The following is an 18,651-nucleotide window of genomic DNA, read 5'->3' on the forward strand; positions in this document are numbered from 1 at the left end:
CTTTCAATTTTCTGGACCAAAGCATCCACTTTTGCATTGACGTGATCAAGGTTACTTATCTCGTACATGCCAGTTTTCGGTTGAGGTTTTTCCACCGTTGTTCGTTCGGTTCCCCACTGATAGTGGTTTTGGGCCATGCTCTCGATAAGCTGGTAAGCATCAGCATAAGGTTTGTTCATTAGTGCACCACCTGCAGCGGCGTCTATTGTTAACCTTGTGTTGTATAAGAGACCATTATAAAATGTGTGAATTACTAACCAGTCTTCCAAACCATGGTGTGGGCAAAGTCTCATCATGTCTTTGTATCTTTCCCATGCTTCGAAAAGAGACTCGTTGTCTTTCTGTTTAAATCCGTTTATCTGGGCTCTTAACATAGCTGTTTTGCTTGGCGGAAAATATCGGGCAAGAAAAACTTTCTTCAACTCGTTCCAGGTGGTGACTGAGTTGGAAGGAAGAGATTGAAGCCATCTTCTAGCGCTATCTCTTAAGGAGAAAGGAAAAAGACGAAGTCGAATTGCCTCTGAAGTGACACCATTAGCTTTAACAGTATCAGCGTATTGAACAAATACGGATAAATGAAGGTTTGGATCTTCGGTAAGATTTCCAGAGAATTGGTTCTGTTGCACAGCCTGCAACAGCGAAGGTTTAAGTTCAAAGTTGTTTGCTTCGATTGCGGGCGGAGCAATACTTGAATGTGGTTCATCTTGCGATGGAGCGGCGTAATCTCTAAGAGCACGAGCTGGTTCTGCCATCTCGGGTATCGAAGGAAAAAGGTTTTTGATATCAGGAAGTTCGATAGGAGGGAGATTGTTTTCAGCACGATATTCCCGAATTCGTCGTAAGACTCGGAGATATAGTTCGATATCGTTGATTCGTAGATAGAGCGGTTCGCCTTGTGAGCGAGTGCGTGGCATACAAATCAACGAAAGAAAGAATAGAAGAAAAAGAAACCTTAGTCTCTACAGCGTAACGGAAGAGTTACGATATCGATTAAATAAAAGTCCCCGGCAACGGCGCCAAAAACTTGATCGCTCGACTGCGTGAGTCGAGAATGGGATACAAACTGCAAGTGCACAGTTCTATCGCGTAGTTTTAAAAGATATCGATCCCACAGGGACTTATGAATCGATATACCGTTATCTAAGGTTACTACGTAAATCTAAGGTGAAAAATGTTTGATTATTTGGGGAAAAACTAAAGGCTAAACTAAGATCTAGATTAAATATTAATAAAACGGATATCGGTATGTAGTTCGTCAAAACTAGGGAATCAAGTCTTTGTCGGTTTCTTGGTTTTAAAGTAAATCGTTTCAGTTAACTTTATTGGTTAAAGGTTTTATCTCAAACTCTCGCTCTGTTGAATAAACCATGATTTTATATTAATGTAGCTGTCACTTATAATTAAGTCAAAAACCATATTTTGAAAGCAATAAAGTTGCAGAAACTCTTTTTAAGAAAACACTGACCGTTTTAAACACCCTTATCTCAAACTCTCGCTCTGTTGACTTAGGTTATACAATTAAATCCAAATGCTTAACTCTCGTCCTCACATTCAATCTTTAAAAATACTTTTTGGAAAAGGTCAGAATTTAATTAACTCTAAAACTTGCTCTCGCCCTGATCTAGAATTAATGCCTAACTTACACTGTCCAGTTAAAACCTCAAACTCTCGCTCTATTGATTTTAACTTCTTTATGTCCTTTACTTTTTGTAAAAAATCTTGTTATTAAACCTGTAAGTTGAGACCGTAAAAAGATTGATTTTAATTTTAAGTTTAAATAGACCGACTCAGTCTTGATCCCTTATTCTGCTTACATTACATACCGATACCTAGGCGAATTAGCCAGACATGCTAAATAAACAAGCATACATATCATGCATAAACAGACTCATTCCAGGCAGATAATATAGATAAATAATAAAACAAAATATTAAATAATGATTAAAGAACCTGAATGCGTAATACAATAGTCTTGAACACTCCACCACAAGCCGGTAGGATTTGTTCTTCGATTCTTCAATTAAACAATAAATTAAACCAAGGAAATAAAACTAGAATCTAACGTAAGGTTAGATCCGATAAAAAGTTGCACAATAGTTTCCGGTGTAGAAACTATTATGCGAAAAATATCTAAATGCTAAAAGGGGAAAGGTAAATCGCAAGGGAAAAAGAATGTAGAACTTGCAAAAGAAATAAATAAAATAAACGATGTTAAGTTGCTGGAAAAGAAAAAATAAGCAAAAGCGTGAAAAGAAAATTGGCAAAGCTTCGGCAATATGAGCGTGGAAAAACCGAGGAACCCTTTTAGGTTTTAGAGATAGCTATTTATATTGGTGCTGGTAACTGCTTTCCGTTTCTCAAGTTCTTCAACGTGGCTAAATGCACGGCGTGGATATAGGACACAAACTCCTCAACGTCTCTTCTTCAAGTCTTCTGAGGGCGTTACTTGCGCCAAAAAAATAGTGGAACGGTGTGACGCTCGTCACACCATGTGTGACGTCCGTCACAAGGCTGCTTTGCGTGACGCTCGTCACGCACCCTGTGACGTCCGTCACAGGCACAGCATTGGTGACTTGTGCGCTTTGGGCTGGGCTTTGGCATTTGGTTCATTTTCTCTCCTTTTTGCACCTCCTTTTCTTCCATTTTCACTTGTTCTTCAAAATAGACTACCTGAGACAAATAGGAAGAAAATACCACGTAATATCTCATAAAATGCAGTAAACCGAAATAAATAGTCATAGAATTTAATGGAATTAAGTCCTAAAATATGATATAATTTCGTGTTATCAGGCAGCCTATGAGGAGGAGGTGAAGAGGCTTCGTTCATCTTATCTTCCAGTCTCCCGAGCTTTAGATGATTGCTTCTAGGGATCCATAGGATGATCATTTTCCTTCTCTCTTGTATTATATTTGGTTACCAATACTATACTTCTTTGGTGTAAAAATATTTTCCAGATATTATTGATATTATATTTCTATATGTGATAAACGCTTAATATTTCCAATATTTGCAAATATAACTCTAAAGTTCCTCTAATAAATAAAAGCAAATCAGATGCACAAGCATTGCATGCATCATATGCATAAGCAGGTTTTGCTCCAGGTTTCTTGGTCTATGGTCTAACTCCGTGTTCTTCATTTATTTTGAAGACAAGCTGACTCACTGGTACTACACCAGAGCCAACATATCGAGACTAATGGATCATTTGGAACAAGAGAACCGTGAGCTTAAGGAGGAAGTAGCCAGATTGACTGCCCTGATGGAGTCATTCATGGCTGCCTAGAGCCAATCGTCTCCGACACCCTTAACTCCTCCCTAGAGGACAGTCATCTCCGAGATTGTCTCCTCAACTGTGCCTGCGGCCAGCGCACACTTTGCTCCTAACAGCCATGCCAGCCGGATTCTCGTGGGGGATGCCTCCCAATTTCATGCCTGAGGGTCCTGCACCCACCTTTGCTTCTCTACCGGCATCTAGCCCGGTCCTAGTTGTTCCTCCTCCTGTCATGCATACTATGCCCAGAGTAGACGACACCATCTATCACTCTGAGCCGTCTGAGGTCCCAGATGTTTATGAAAAGATGGATGCTATGAACGATCAATTTCTTGAGCTCCGCAAGGAATTGAAGACTCTCAGAGGAACAGATCTTTTTGGTAAGTCTGCTGCTGAACTCTGCCTGGTTCCGAATGTGAAGATCCCTGTGAAGGTCTCTGACTTTGAAAAGTACAAGGGAAATACTTGCCCTCTCAACCACCTGGTCATGTATGCCAGGAAAATGTCGACTCAGACCGACAACGACCAACTACTCATCCACTACTTTCAGAACAGTTTGTCCGGTGCTGCCCTACGTTGGTATATGGGCTTGGATAGTGCGAACATCCGATCCTTCAACGACCTTGGCGAGGCCTTCATCAAGCAGTATAAATATAACATGGATATGGCTCCCGATAGGGATCAATTGAGGGCCATGTTCCAGAAGGATAAGGAAACTTTCAAAGAATACGCCCAGAGGTGGAGAGAGTTAGCAACATAGATCGTGCCCCCGCTGGAAGAGAAAGAGATGACCAAGATCTTTCTGAAGACCTTGAGTTCTTTTTATTACGAGCGGATGATTGCCAACGCTCCTTCTGACTTCACTGAGATGGTGAATATGGGGATGCGTTTGGAAGAGGGAGTCAGGGAAGGGCGCCTGACCAGAGAAGAAGGCTCTTCTGCCAAACGGTATGGGACGTTTGGGAAGAAGACAGATGGTGAGGCACATGCTGTGACCTCCCATGTGAAACCTAGAAGACCCTCAGTGAGGAGGAAGACCGTGCGTCCTGCCGGTAACCAGCACCAGGTGGCTCACATAGCACCTGTCTTCAGAGATAATCAACAGTATCAGCATCACAACAATAATCAGCAACAACAACATCCGCAATATCAACAACATCAGCACCGTCCTCAACAACAGGCCTACCAGCCTCGAAACAGTAATCAAGCCAGCACAAGTTATGAGAGGAAAAGGGTCACCTTCGATCCTATTCCGATGACGTATGCAGAATTGTATCCCTCCTTGATAGAGAGAAAATTGATTACTCCACGAGACCCACCAGCTATACCTACCAATCCTCAGTGGTGGTATAAGCCTGAATTACATTGTGTATATCATTTCGGTGCCCCCAGACATGACGTGGAAAATTGCTACCCTTTGAAGCCCAAGGTTCAGGACCTTGTGAGATGTGGTATTCTGTGTTTCGAGGACGTAGGTCCTAATGTGAAGAAGAACCCATTGCCCGAGCATGGGAAATCTGTCAACATGGTCCAGGGCTGCCCTGGTAAGTATAAAGTCAAATATGTCAGTCATATTCGACAATCTCTGGTCGAGATGCATAGATTGCTGTGTGAGTACAGTCACTACGAGCACGACCACGACAAATGTCGAGTTTGTTTTGTCAATCGAAGAGGGTGTCGCCAAGTGCGCAAAGATGTTCAGGAAATGCTGGATGAAGGAGTTATTGAGATACTTCAAAATAGAAATATTGACGAAGATGCTGATGAAGTTAATGTCATTTCTCCAGTATTTCGAATCCCCGAGCCTGTTATTATAAAGTATGATGGTAGCAAGCAAAAGGCTTCTCCTTCTTTGACCATTAATCCAGTTGACCCTGTACCGTATTCTTCCGAGAAGACAGTCCCATATTGCTATAATGTTGTAGCATTAGAGGATGGGAAAGAGGTGCCCCTGCCCTCTTCATCTATTGTTAATATTACCGATGTCAGCGGCCTGACCCGGAGCGGTCGTGTTTTCTCGGCCCCGCCGAAACCTCAAGCCAATGTTCGAAGGACTGATACTGTTGATTATGCTGAACGCCCGGTTGGGAATGCTGTGAATACTCTGAATCCGGCACTTGTTGCTAAACCTGCCTCTACGTTGAAAACTTCTGTCTCTGTTGGCCCGAGTGGCAATGCGAAAGAAGACTGTGATAAGATGTTGAGGCTCATTAAGAGAAGTGAGTACAACGTGGTAGATCAACTTCTGCAGACGCTATCCAAGATCTCTGTACTATCCTTGCTGATGAATTCAGAACCACACCGAGAAGCTCTGCAGAAGGTGTTAGATGTGGCGTATGTGGATCACGACGTCACGATTAAACAATTTGACAATATTGTTGCAAACATCACCGCTTGTAACAATTTAAGTTTTTGTGATGCTGATCTCCCCAAGGAGGGAAGTGACCACAACTTGGCATTACACATATTTATGAGCTGCAAAGATGACGCCATGTCCAATGTGCTGGTGGACACTGGGTCATCATTGAATGTGTTGCCGAAGTCCACTCTTGCAAAATTGTCATATCAGGTGCCTCCCATGAGGCATAGTGGAATGGTAGTGAAAGCTTTCGATGGGTCTCGCAAAACTGTGATTGGAGAGGTTGATCTCCCAGTCAAAATTGGACCAAGTTATTTCCAGATTACCTTCCAGGTTATGGACATTCACCCATCTTATAGCTGTCTCTTGGGAAGACCATGGATTCACGAGGTAGGCGCCGTGACATCCACCCTACACCAGAAACTGAAATTTGTGAAAAACAAGAATCTGGTGGTGGTAGGAGGAGAAAAGGCTCTCCTGTTAGCCATTTGTCTTCCTTCTCTTATATAGATGCTGAGGATGAAGTTTGAACGCGGTTCCAAGCTTTTTCTATTGCTGAGCCTATTAAGAAGGGAACTTCTTCATGTGCGTCCTATAAAGATGCGAAGTTGGCCATTGAGCATGGTGCAACTGCTGGATTAGGGCAAATGATTAAGCTGGAAGACAGCAAATCCCGGGTTGGCATAGGGTACTCTTTTGGTGTTTTCAACAAGCAAGGGTTGTTCAAGACTGGTGGATTCATCCACACCGGTCAAGATGAGGAAGCTGCTGCCATTTTGGAAGAGGATGCAGAGGATTTTGACAACTTCATCATCCCTTGAGGGAACTGCAATAATTGGGTCGTTGTGGATATTCCAACAGTTATCCATAAGTCAAAGTAATGTTCATTATGTTTGAAAACCCTTCTCCCATGCCAAAAGGAGAAGTGATGACATTGTTGGCGCATAAATACAATGATATTTTCATTCAATAAATTCATGTTAAATGTTTGTTTTTCCAATTATTTTCCCTTTTCGCTTTTTGCATGAAATTGGTGATCACATAAAACCCTAGATAATAAGAATAAAATCAATCTTTTCATCTGTATAATGATTTGCCTTGCTTGAATTCTAAAATCTCTTTTATATCCAAAATCATTATACAGGTTAATCAAACCCATTGAACATAATGATCCAACACCATCTCCCAAATTTGAATTCCCTGTATTTGAAGCGGAAGAAGATGATGTTGAAGAGATTCCTGACGAGATTACCCGTCTACTTGAGCATGAAGAGAAGATCATTCAGCCGCATCTTGAGAATCTGGAAACAGTCAACTTGGGGTCTGAAGATTGTGTGCGAGAAGTGAATATTGGGGCACTCCTGGAAGAGTCTGTCAAGAAGGGGTTGATTGAGTTGCTGCGAGAATATGTCGACGTCTTTGCTTGGTCGTATGAAGACATGCCTGGTTTGGATACAAATATCGTGCAACATTTCCTGCCTTTGAAGCCTGAATGTGTGCCTTTGAAGCAGAAGCTCAGAAGAACTCATCCTGATATGGCAGCGAAGATCAAAGAAGACGTTTAGAAGCAAATTGATGCGAGGTTTCTGGTGACTTCTACATATCCTCAATGGGTGGCCAATATCGTGCCCGTGCCTAAGAAATATGGAAAAGTCCGAATGTGCGTGGACTATAGAGACTTGAATAAAGCTAGTCCGAAAGATGATTTTCCTCTACCACATATTGACATGTTGGTAGATAATACAGCTAAATTCAATGTCTTCTCGTTTATGGACGGATTTTCCGGATATAATCAGATTAAAATGGCACCCGAGGATATGGAGAAGACAACATTCATCACACCTTGGGGAACATTCTATTATCGAGTGATGCCCTTCGGTTTGAAGAACGCCAGAGCCACGTATCAACGCGCTATGACTACCTTGTTTCATGATATGATGCATAAGGAGATCGAGGTATATGTTGACGATATGATTGCAAAGTCCAGAATGGAAATTGAACATGTAGAGCACTTGTTGAAGCTTTTTCAGCGTTTGAGGAAGTATAAGCTTCGTTTGAATCCTAACAAGTGTACATTTGGAGTCTGTTCCGGCAAGTTATTGGGCTTTATTGTCAGAGAAAGAGGTATTGAGGTTGATCCTGCAAAGGTCAAAGCAATACAAGAGATGCCTGTACCTAAGACTAAGAAGTAAGTCCGAGGTTTTCTTGGCCGTTTGAATTATATTTCCAGATTCATATCCCATATGACTGCCACATGTGTGCCGATATTCAAGCTCCTCTAGAAAGATCAGTCTCATGATTGGACCGAGGATTGCCAAAAGGCCTTTCACAGTATTAAAGAGTATTTGTCTGAGCCTCCGTTTATGTCTCCACCTGTGGAAGGGAGACCCTTGATTATGTATCTGACAGTTCTTGAAGACTCAATGGGTTGTGTCCTGGGTCAGCAAGATGAGTCGGGAAAGAAAGAGTATGCTATTGTAAGACCGCAATTTTGTCCCTAAGATCCCTCATGGCATCATATCATAACATTTCATTGCCTCAAGGATCATTGTGCACCTTGCCTCCTTCCTTGTGGGTTGGTTATCTTTTGAGTGTGATTTCTTGATCACCAAGCATGTTTTGCATTTGTATGTCATTGCTTTTCTTTTATCACTAACCAAAAGTACAAAAATATGTCATCTAACCTTTGTCTTGCAGATGAAGCAACCACAGGTCAAGACAGTCAAAAGGCATTCATTGAGCCATAAATGGTGGCCATTCTTGAGAATTTGGACACCACAGTCATTATCAAGAGTTCATATGATCTATGATATCATTTTGAATCAAAATCTCAAGTGGTAGAGGTTTGAACTTCATCAGAATATTGCCAGGTCAATTGGAGGCCTAGAAAGTCAACAGCCAAGTCAACAGTGGATTTGGAGGTGGGAAGTGATTAGAAATACTTCATTCATGTTCAAACAAGTCTCATTGGACATTTCAAACATCAACATTGAAGAAAATAAAGTCAGGTCAAAACTTTCCAAAAATAGAAAGTGACCTATAATTCAAACTTGCCAAAAATGGAAAGGTTTTAACCTAACTTCAACTTCAAATTACATCACCAAAAAAGCTTCAAATGAAATTGTGTTAAACATGAAAGTTGTAGATCTTTCTCTCCCATTTCCAAAATGTCCAAGATCATCCATTTCTAAGGTGTGGTTGAAGAGATATGATCAAAACATGGCCAAGTGTACTTGAAGATTCAAATGTGCACAACTTCTCAACCAAAGCTCCAAATTGCATGGCTCTTTTTGCACTATTCTTGTTTTGACCTATAATTTCCAAATCTTGCATAACATTGCATAATTTGTCATTTCATGAGCACTTGCCAATTTTGGGATTTTTGGAGGGAAAATTCATCATTTAAATTTGGTGCATAATTTGAATATTTTGCCTTCACCATTGATTTCAAAATTGCATTTTAAGTGAAATTAAGTGGAATTCGTGTACTGTTAACATGCCATTTCCATGCACAAGGATGAAGTCCCAAATTTGCAAAACACCTCCAAACGTAATCATTTTCATTAGCATTTGGTTAAGCATGATTAGAGCTTGATTAGGAGGGAGTATAAAGCATGAAACCCTAACAGAATTGCAGAGGGACACATCACAATTTTCAGATCTCGAAATTTTTCACACTTTTTTCTCTCAATTTTTCTTCAAATTTCTTCAAATCAAACCACAATTCATTGCCTAATCCTTCATCTGGAAGCATCATGAAGCAAGATTGAACCTAGAATCAAAGGAATTCGTGCAGTTTGAGGCAGCTCGAAGCTTGAAGCTCATCAATGGTGAAAGCAAAATTCTGTTGAATCAAGGACAATTGGACCTCAAGACTTCTTCCAATCAACTCTACAAGCTTGCTAGAGGATCATTTGAGCATTACAAGGCCTGAAACGCGTGAATTCCAAAGCTGCACTTCAAGAGGTCACGAAATCGTTTCTCTTAATTCTCATTTTTGTTATGTGAATGATGTAGATCATGTTGCTGTGGTTATTCTGAGCTTCGATTCACTTAATTCCATGCCATATTCACTTAGTTTCGATGATTTAAAGTTTGATGTTGAATTCTTGATTTGCTCGATCCGTTCGATTTATGATGATCCATGCCTAATTAATGCTTGATTCGTGGTCTATGATGTGTGTGCTACATGAATATATACTTGTTTTTGAAAACTGGAACAAAAGTTCTTGATGTTCATGTTGAGCTTGCTGTACATGGCGTGGTGTTTTGGAGAAGACGACACAGAGCAATAGGCCACGGTTTTCAATTTGTTTTTGCAACACAATAGCGTTTCCAAAGGTTCACGCTAGGGCTTCATTTTCATTGGCTCATGGGAGCGCTCATGCAGCGCTGTGATTGGCCAGGCCAAAGTTTAAGTGAAACGGTGCGCATAAGCCTGGCGCCAAATTCTTTTTTTTCAAATTAATTAATCCTAATTCCTTTAATTCATTTAAATCATTTCATTTTTATTTCAATTTCATTTGCATCTTCAAAAATTCATAACAAATCCAAAAATGATCCAAAAAATGTGAGGATTTTTGCATTGAGTTTCTTTTTCTCTCTAGTTTTTTTATCATCATGATAACTCAAGTTGTGCTTGGCTGATTAAATATTTTGCCTAGGGTTTTTGTGAACATGTATGCTTTTTGTACATTGCCTTGCTTAGGCATTTGTGAAATGATGGTTGTTGATCCAATGAATATGAATTTTTGCATGATGAAACTAGACACTTTGCTTGACATTTTGGTGTTGAGTTTGCATTTTTATCAATTATCATTTCTGGTTTGTGATTTTTCTAAGTAGGTGTGACAATTTGTGTCACACCTTTGCTTGTTCATCTTATGTGATGTATTTGCCTTGCCTGATGATCTCCAATTGTTCTGATTTTTTGTGTGATGCATATTATGGATGTTGTGAATGAGCATGAATTTTCTGGGAATTAATTGATTGATTTCTGATTTAATTGAGATTTTTCATTCTGGTTGGTCACATTTGAGCTTTAAAATAGTCTTGAACTTCAATTTATCATGAAATGGATTTGGTATACGATATTGATGTGAGACCTTTTGGATTGTTTCAAGATGTGTTTGAAGTTGATTCATGTTAATTTTCAGCTTCTGTTTTAAATATTTTCTCCATCTTTGACCCTAGGCTTTGACCTAGTGGTTTGCCTCTCATGTTTGAGCTTTGATTTCAGGTTGAACATCCAAGTTATATGGTTCATGATGCTCCATCATTCGAGCATTTCATGTTTGCCTTTGGATACTAACATTGTGTGTTTTGTAGGGTTGTTAATTCATTTGAGCTTGACTTGTGGCTTATGCCTTTGCTTATTGGGTTTGACTGTTGATATTAATTGTTGGTTGTTTGTCTGTATAGTGGTACTGATCTGTTTGATGTTTCCACAGGTACATTAGTTGCTTAAGTTCATTTTGAACTTGCTTTTGCTTGGTTGCTTAACCACTTAGGTATAACCTCTCTTGTTCATGTAGTCTGGAAGACCTGTCCTGTTACTTGGGCAGGCACCTGTCTGAAGTCCTCCTTAAGAGGCAATGCTTGTGATTGTTTACCTTTTGTGCCAAGCAGGAAAAGTCCTCTTATGAGGCAATTGGTAGATAAAAGAGATGTGTAATCCATCTCCTACTATTAGGTGTGTCATCCCTTTGCTCACATAACATGTTGATGCATTGTGGATATTAACCCAAGATTTTATAGAGTCTATTTGTGGAGAAGAGTTCCAACTTTCTGAACTCCCACACATTCTATTGTTTAAAGCTCTCCCAGGCCAGGGATAAGAGCTATGAGGCACACCCCTCATCTCCATTTCATCTGCTTCACCTTAACTCTCAATGTTAAGGTTAAGAGCACAACATACCCCGTTCCAGTTGACTTTAAAGTCTAACCTTATTTGAGCCTAATTGCTTGTATATAGTGTGTGCTAATTGACTTTGATTGATGGCTTACTTGATTCATCTGTGCATATCTGCTTGAGTTTGCCTTTGTGCATTTATCATCATCATTTGTATATCATTTAATAAACTTTGCTTTATAGCATTTTTGCTTTGTCCATGGAGGAGACAAGCATAAGTCCATTACTTGGCAGTTGTTCCAATGATATGGTGTGAGACTAGTATAAGTCCATTGATTGGCATCTGGTATCATTGTTTTGTTTTAGGAGATTGGTGTAAATCCATTGATTGGTATCCGGTATCCACCTTTGTTTGTGAGACTAGTATAAGTCCATTGATTGGCATCTGGTATCATTTGTTTTGTTTTAGGAGATTGGTGTAAATCCATTGATTGGTATCCGGTATCCATGTTTGTTTGTGAGATTGGTGTAAGTCCATTGATTGGCATCCGGTATCCTTGCTTTGTTCATTTGCTTATTTGCTCATTGTTGCCTATTCCAAAAGAATCACTTGAATCATCTATATATGATTTCAAGAGGTGAACATCTAAGAAGTTTTACTTCCTCACCCTCCCACCTTTTGTTTCTTTAAACCTCCATTTGCATGTTAATCTCAACAAGAAAACTATTGTGCAAACATTTTCATGTCTTTTCAAATTAGAAACCTAGGCCTTAAGCCTTTGACTTTTCAAACTTCATTTTCTTAATACTTCTTTGAATCAAATTCTAATCATAATCTGACCATCTTTTGTGAATAAATCCTAATTGGTTAATCCAACTCATTCAATTATTTTGTGGCTTTGTCCATTCTTGATAAGTTTTCATACACTAGCCATAGGTTTGATTTATCCTAGTTGGTTGATATTAATCTCACCTTCTTGTCCTTAGTGATTGAATTGTAAGACTTCCTTGCTTATTATAGGGTTAACCCCTCACTAGCAAGTTGAAGCTTTTCTCACATGGTGGACTTGTTGTTTGTATAAGGTTGAGTTTTCTCCCGTGGATAACGAAAGACCTTAGGGCTTTTGTTTAAAATGAACCCACTCATATTTTGGAAATCTTGTAGCCGAACTACGGTGTTTTGATCCTTACCTTTCATGGAAGGTACGTAGGCAACGGGTTCATCCGTTCAAACACAAACATAATAACTTGTATATTCTTTTCTCATCTCTTCCATCCATGTTTGCACAATAAATATTTCATAAACAAATAACATTTCGTACAACAAGTGTGAAAAGGGCTCCCTAGGAATACCTAGGACGTTCTGGGTGCCTAACACCTTCCTATTGCGTAATTAACCCCTTACCCAGATCTCTGATCTTTTCATTAGTTTTCTATGTGTAAAACTTCTTAGGCTTTTGTTCGCTTTTTAGCCATTCCTTTGGATAAATAAAAGTGCGATGGCGACTCGATTCTTTGTATGCTTTGCTTTTGATTTAATCAATAAATCATAAAGTGATGAATACACCGCTACAACTATCTATTACCTGAGTAAGAAGTTCACTGAGTGTGAGTCGCGATACTCGACGCTTGAGAAAACATGTTGTGCTTTGGCTTGGACTGCTAAGCGCTTATGCCAGTATATGTTGAATCATACGACTTGGTTGATATCCAAAATGGATCCAATCAAGTATATCTTTGAGAAGCCTGCTCTAACCGGGAGAATTGCCCGTTGGCAGATGTTGTTGTCTGAGTATGATATTGAGTATCGAGCTCAGAAGGCTATTAAAGGTAGTATCTTGGCTTACCACCTGGCACATCAACCAATTGAGGATTATCAGTCAGTTCAGTATGACTTCCCGGATGAGGAGATTCTGTATTTGAAAATGAAAGATTGTGATGAGCCTACGCTCGATGAAGGGCCAGAGCCTGGTTCCCGATGGAGCATGGTGTTTGATGGCGCTGTAAATCAATATGGAAATGGTATTGGGGCAGTGGTTATTACTCCTCATAGCGCATATTTTCCTTTTACAACAAGGCTAACTTTCAAATGCACGAATAATATGGCTGAGTATGAGGCTTGTATTATGGGATTCGAAGAGTGTATTGATCTTAGGATCAAACATCTCGATGTTTATGGTGATTCGGCCCTTGTTGTTAATCAGATTAAGGGTGAATGGGAAACGAATCAGCCTGGCCTCATCCCATATAGAGATTATGCGAGGAGGATTTCAACATTCTTTACTAAGGTTGACTTCCACCATATTCCTCGAGATGAGAATCAGATGGCAGATGCCCTTGCTACACTTGCTTCGATGATTGTGGTTAGATTTTGGAATGAAGTTCCCAATATCACTGTGATGCGCTTGGACAGACCAGCTCATGTATTTGCAGTAGAGGAGGTGCAAGATGATAAGCCATGGTATTATGATCTCAAGTGCTTTCTTCAGAGCCAGACTTACCCGCCTGGGCCATCTGTGAAAGATAGAAAGACTTTGAGGAGATTGTCAGGCAGTTTCTACCTCAATGACGATGTGCTTTATAAGAGAAACTTTGACATGGTTCTGCTCAGATGCGTGGATAGACACGAAGCGGACCTGTTAATGACTGAGGTCCATGAGGGTTCATTTGGTACTCATTCCAATGGACATGCCATGGCTAGAAAGATGTTGAGAGCAAGCTACTATTGGCTGACAATGAAGTCTGACTGCTGCAAATATGTAAAGAAATGCCATAAGTGTCAGATTTATGTGGATAAGATTCACATTCCCCCGACACTTCTGAATGTGATTTCATCGCCATGGCCTTTCTCCATGTGGGGAATTGACATGATTGGCATGATAGAGCCGAAAGCGTCCAACGGTCACAGATTTATTCTCATAGCAATTGATTACTTCACCAAGTGGGTTGAAGCGGCATCATATGCAAATGTGACCAGGCAGTCCATATGCTTACTTAAGGAAGCAACCTTTAACCAATTACAAGCCAACATTTATTCTAGTGTTTCATGTCACTTGCCATGCTACAAAAGCACAAGCTAAGGGCTAGCAAGTAAGGCCAAAATTGAACTAGTAGTATACCATAATGTAACCCAGAATCCTGCCCCAAGTAAGCAAGCATCAATACAGGTCACCAGGTACAAAGTTGGCCAGCAGTAAATAATGAATCAAGGCATTGAAAACCATACATTCTATCAACCATAGTTAGATCAACATACTGCAATTTAGCAGCTCATTGGATTAGCAAGCAAGTCAACAACTTTGTTCATAGGATATAATCATAATTGAATGTCCATTATTGACAACTAATAATTCAACAACATTTCATAAACCAATAGTTTAGATTGATAATAACTAACTGCATCACAGTTTACACCATATTTAAATCATTGCAATATAAAAGGGAATTTACTAACAGTTCATTTTCTAATCAATACTAACATGAATTAACAAGTTAACCTACTAATTCAATCTATACAAGTGTTAACAACAATGGACATCACAATCAATATGCATGGATGGAGTTCAGTATATTTAGAATTAGACAGGTTATACATAAGTCCACTTGTTACCCTGCATTTGAGCTAACTGAATAACAAGACAACCATCAATCTAAACTTACAAATTGCCACACTTAGCACATTAAAATGCAACCTGCAACATATTCAACAGGTCACCAACCCATTTCCACATGACTTCAATTAAATTATAACCTGGCATGGCCAGTCAGAAACAAAATCACTTAACACTCACTCAACTAACCAACTAGCTGAGTTCTAACTCCCTAACTAATTGAGTTATTAGTTAACTCAGTGAGTTAATCCTAACAAACTCCATACCTAAATCCCGAACCTTATCTCTATATAATCCATTATTCACCCTCATTCAAGAGGACTCGCCAATCATTGCTCTCAAAATCTCTATGCAGAATCTCTCCATCACCCTCACTCAAAGCTCACATTTCAGCAGCCATTGAAGCTTCACATTGAAGTTTCAATGTGCCCGAGCTAGACCCAAATAAAGCCTCACCAAACTCAACTCACTCTCGATCTCTCTTAGATTCACACACAATTATAGAGAAAGAAGAAGAAGAATGAAAGAGAATGAGAAGAGTTGGCAAAAAACCAGAAAAAGGATTAGAGTCAATACCTGAATTCGTCGTATCCTCAGTTGAGATCTACGACCATGGTGAGTTTCCTTGCTTCTCTGTTTTCTTCGATTATAGTGCTTAGAATGTAGAGTTTGAGAAGGAGATCCAAAGACCCAACCCCAGGGGCTTTGAATTGGTATACCTAGGGTTTAATTTTAGGTTGAATTCCTAGGGTTCTTGAGCATTTGTTGCCAATTTCGGTGATAGAATAGGAATTAGGACAAATGGTGGACATATTCTTGATAAGGATATTGATATGATCATGTTGGTGTTTGGAATTTAGTTTTTGGTGGCCATTGCCACCAGAAGCGATTTCCGGCGCGGTGACCCACGGTTGTCTTGGCCGGATGTGTGGTTGAGCTGACCAACAGTGGACGTTGGCGCGTTTATTTTATTTTCAGTTCTGTTAATACCTTAGGATTGGCATTAATTTTGTAAAACAAATAATGTAATCACCTCTGTTGTTTTAATATGTTGGGTTGAAGAAGTTCAACATCTGGACCAACATGTCATGTACGATGTCACGACATCGTGACTGTGACATCACACATGTGTAGAAAACTGAATGAGTTAATTCAGGTATATATTCTGGGATTAGTGAGGATATTTGGTGAATATCCTAACTTCCTTGTGGAGGTCTTAAAGACTCAATCAGAATATACAGTTTCTAAATATGGAGATATATATGGAGATATTTTAGGAACTAAAAGATTGAAGACCTTGATTGTAGCAGAAGTTTTCTGCTGACTTTTTAACAGCAAAGGAGAAGCTTGCTGCGATTTCTAAGGCCCAAATCCAGTTGGGTGTTTAGGTTATAAATAGCAGATTGTAACCTAGGTTAAGTAAGCCTCAAACAATGTAAAAAATTAGGGGTGTGTGTGAGGTAAACCTCCCAACCTGTGGGAAGGTTACCATGTGTTTCTCAGTGCTCAAAGCTGGGATTATTTGTAACTCAAAGCCTGTAGGTAAGAGTTGTTATGGTCTTGAACGAAGCTGTGAAGCAAGTTCAATTTGTTTAGCATTACTTTGAAATTGTAGTGATAGGAATGGAAACTGGTGGTTTCTATCTAGGAGTTCCTAGGTGTAGATTGCATTGGGTAGGGATTAAGTGAAGAGTTGTAAACGGGGGAGTTTAACTCTGAATTAATACTACTGATAGTGGATCTTCTTCCTGGCTTGGTATGCCCCCAGAGTAGGTGATGTTGCACCAAACTGGGTTTACAATTTCCTGTGTTTGTTTTTCCTTCTGCATGTTATAATCCTTTCTGTTATAACTCAACATGTATATCAGTCTGTTTATCAAGAGAATAACAGACCTGGTACATAGCATACAGTTTGAATGTCAATCAGAATGTCTTGACATTTATCATTGACAGCATATACTGAATAATAGGCAGGTTGGCTTTTCTGCTTCAGTTCAGTATTTATTTCAGTCTGTTCTTCAGAAGGATAACAGACCTGGAATAAGGCTCGTTGTGAAAATGTCAAACTGGATGTTTTGACATTTATTACTGTAAGCTGATACTGAAGTATAGACTGGTTGGTCTTTTACAATACAACATTTAGCACAGTCTGTTTTCAGGAACATAACAGACTTAGCATGTGGTATATGTTCTAGTCGTCAAATTGAATGTTGTGACATTCATTCCTTACAGCACATGCTAAATTGTAGGATGTTTAGTTTTTCTGTTTCAGTATGTTTCTCAGGCTATTCTTCAGGAATCCAACAGCTGAGCTAAAATCCAGGAAACTAACAACTGAGCTAAAATCCAAGAAACTAACAACTGAGCTACAAATAATGAACCCAACAAATAGCCTATTTGTTAGCACCCTAATATATGGAAATTAGGTTAACTTGTTTAACCTTTATTTTAGGAAATACAAGTACAAGGCCAGCAAACTGCGATACTGTAACAGGTGATGTTCAAATCACTATTGAGACATCATGCTGATAACTGTGCAGGATCAACAGAAGTTAGTGTTATGTTTGATCTCTGCTGAGTCTTTGTACCAGATGGACAGAACTGAGTGTCCTTCCATTCTATGGTAATATAGTAGCAGATGTCGTGACATCTGTGAATGTGTGCACATCAGTACTGGGTGTTAATTGTATAGCTATCTTGCTGTATTAGTAACAATGTTGGATCAAATGTCATGACGTGGAGTAGGACATCTGAACTCTGACTAAACTAGAATTTCAATTGGTATCAGAGCTGGCATCCTGTTCTGTTTCTGGATGAGATCCATGGGTGATACTTTCTGGTATCTTGCAAGGAGTTATGTTAGTACGGATGTTGGAACCTGTGGAAGGTTCTGTGATTTCCCTGAATGGTCCCTTGAAGTAGGTGGATGGACTATTCATGACAGGAACTGTGGGCACCTGTCTCTGGAGATTGGCAATTGGCCTTTGTGTGGGACAACTGTGCTAGTATTGAATCATATTCAAACTTGGTATGTTCGTGGAGGCTGATCTGGTGAAGCGTGTGCTCATAGGTTGAGTTGTATTATGATTTCCGCTGCATAATACCTGGCAAAACTCAAACTCTAATGTAGTTTCCCCTCTTGTGGATGAAAGGCTGTTGTATTTAAAGATTTCATCATAATCTACTGAAGATGTCAAAGATACTTGAGTCTCCTCAAGTCCACTCATCATGGTAAGAATCACCTGATCACTTATTCTTGTACTTTCTTGAGTAGTGCATATGAAGACCTTGAAGACTTTCAAGGAGGGTGTGTTCCAAGGAGGTGGAACTAATGTTCTATGTGATGTTAGAACATGTTGTTCAACAAGTATGCACCTACTGGTTGAAGAGCAGATGTTTTGGGTGTCAAACAAAGGGATACTTTGGTTTGGAACCTACTCCTGACCTGGAAGAGGAGACATCTGTGTGTGCTAAGTTGACAAGGGTAGGGTCAACTACGATCTCTAGAAGTGGAGCTGGTTGAGATGTTACATTGTGCAATTCCTGCTGTTTGTCTTA

At 39.7% G+C, this 18,651-nt stretch overlaps 1 pseudogene; it reads left to right on the forward strand.

The window, feature by feature from the left end:
* Positions 1-267: 267 nt before the first annotated feature.
* Positions 268-367, forward strand: LOC127089198 (uncharacterized; annotated as a pseudogene).
* Positions 368-18,651: the final 18,284 nt, after the last annotated feature.

Source organism: Lathyrus oleraceus, chromosome 5, assembly GCF_024323335.1.
Source record: "Lathyrus oleraceus cultivar Zhongwan6 chromosome 5, CAAS_Psat_ZW6_1.0, whole genome shotgun sequence".
Classification (NCBI taxonomy): Eukaryota; Viridiplantae; Streptophyta; class Magnoliopsida; order Fabales; family Fabaceae; genus Lathyrus; species Lathyrus oleraceus.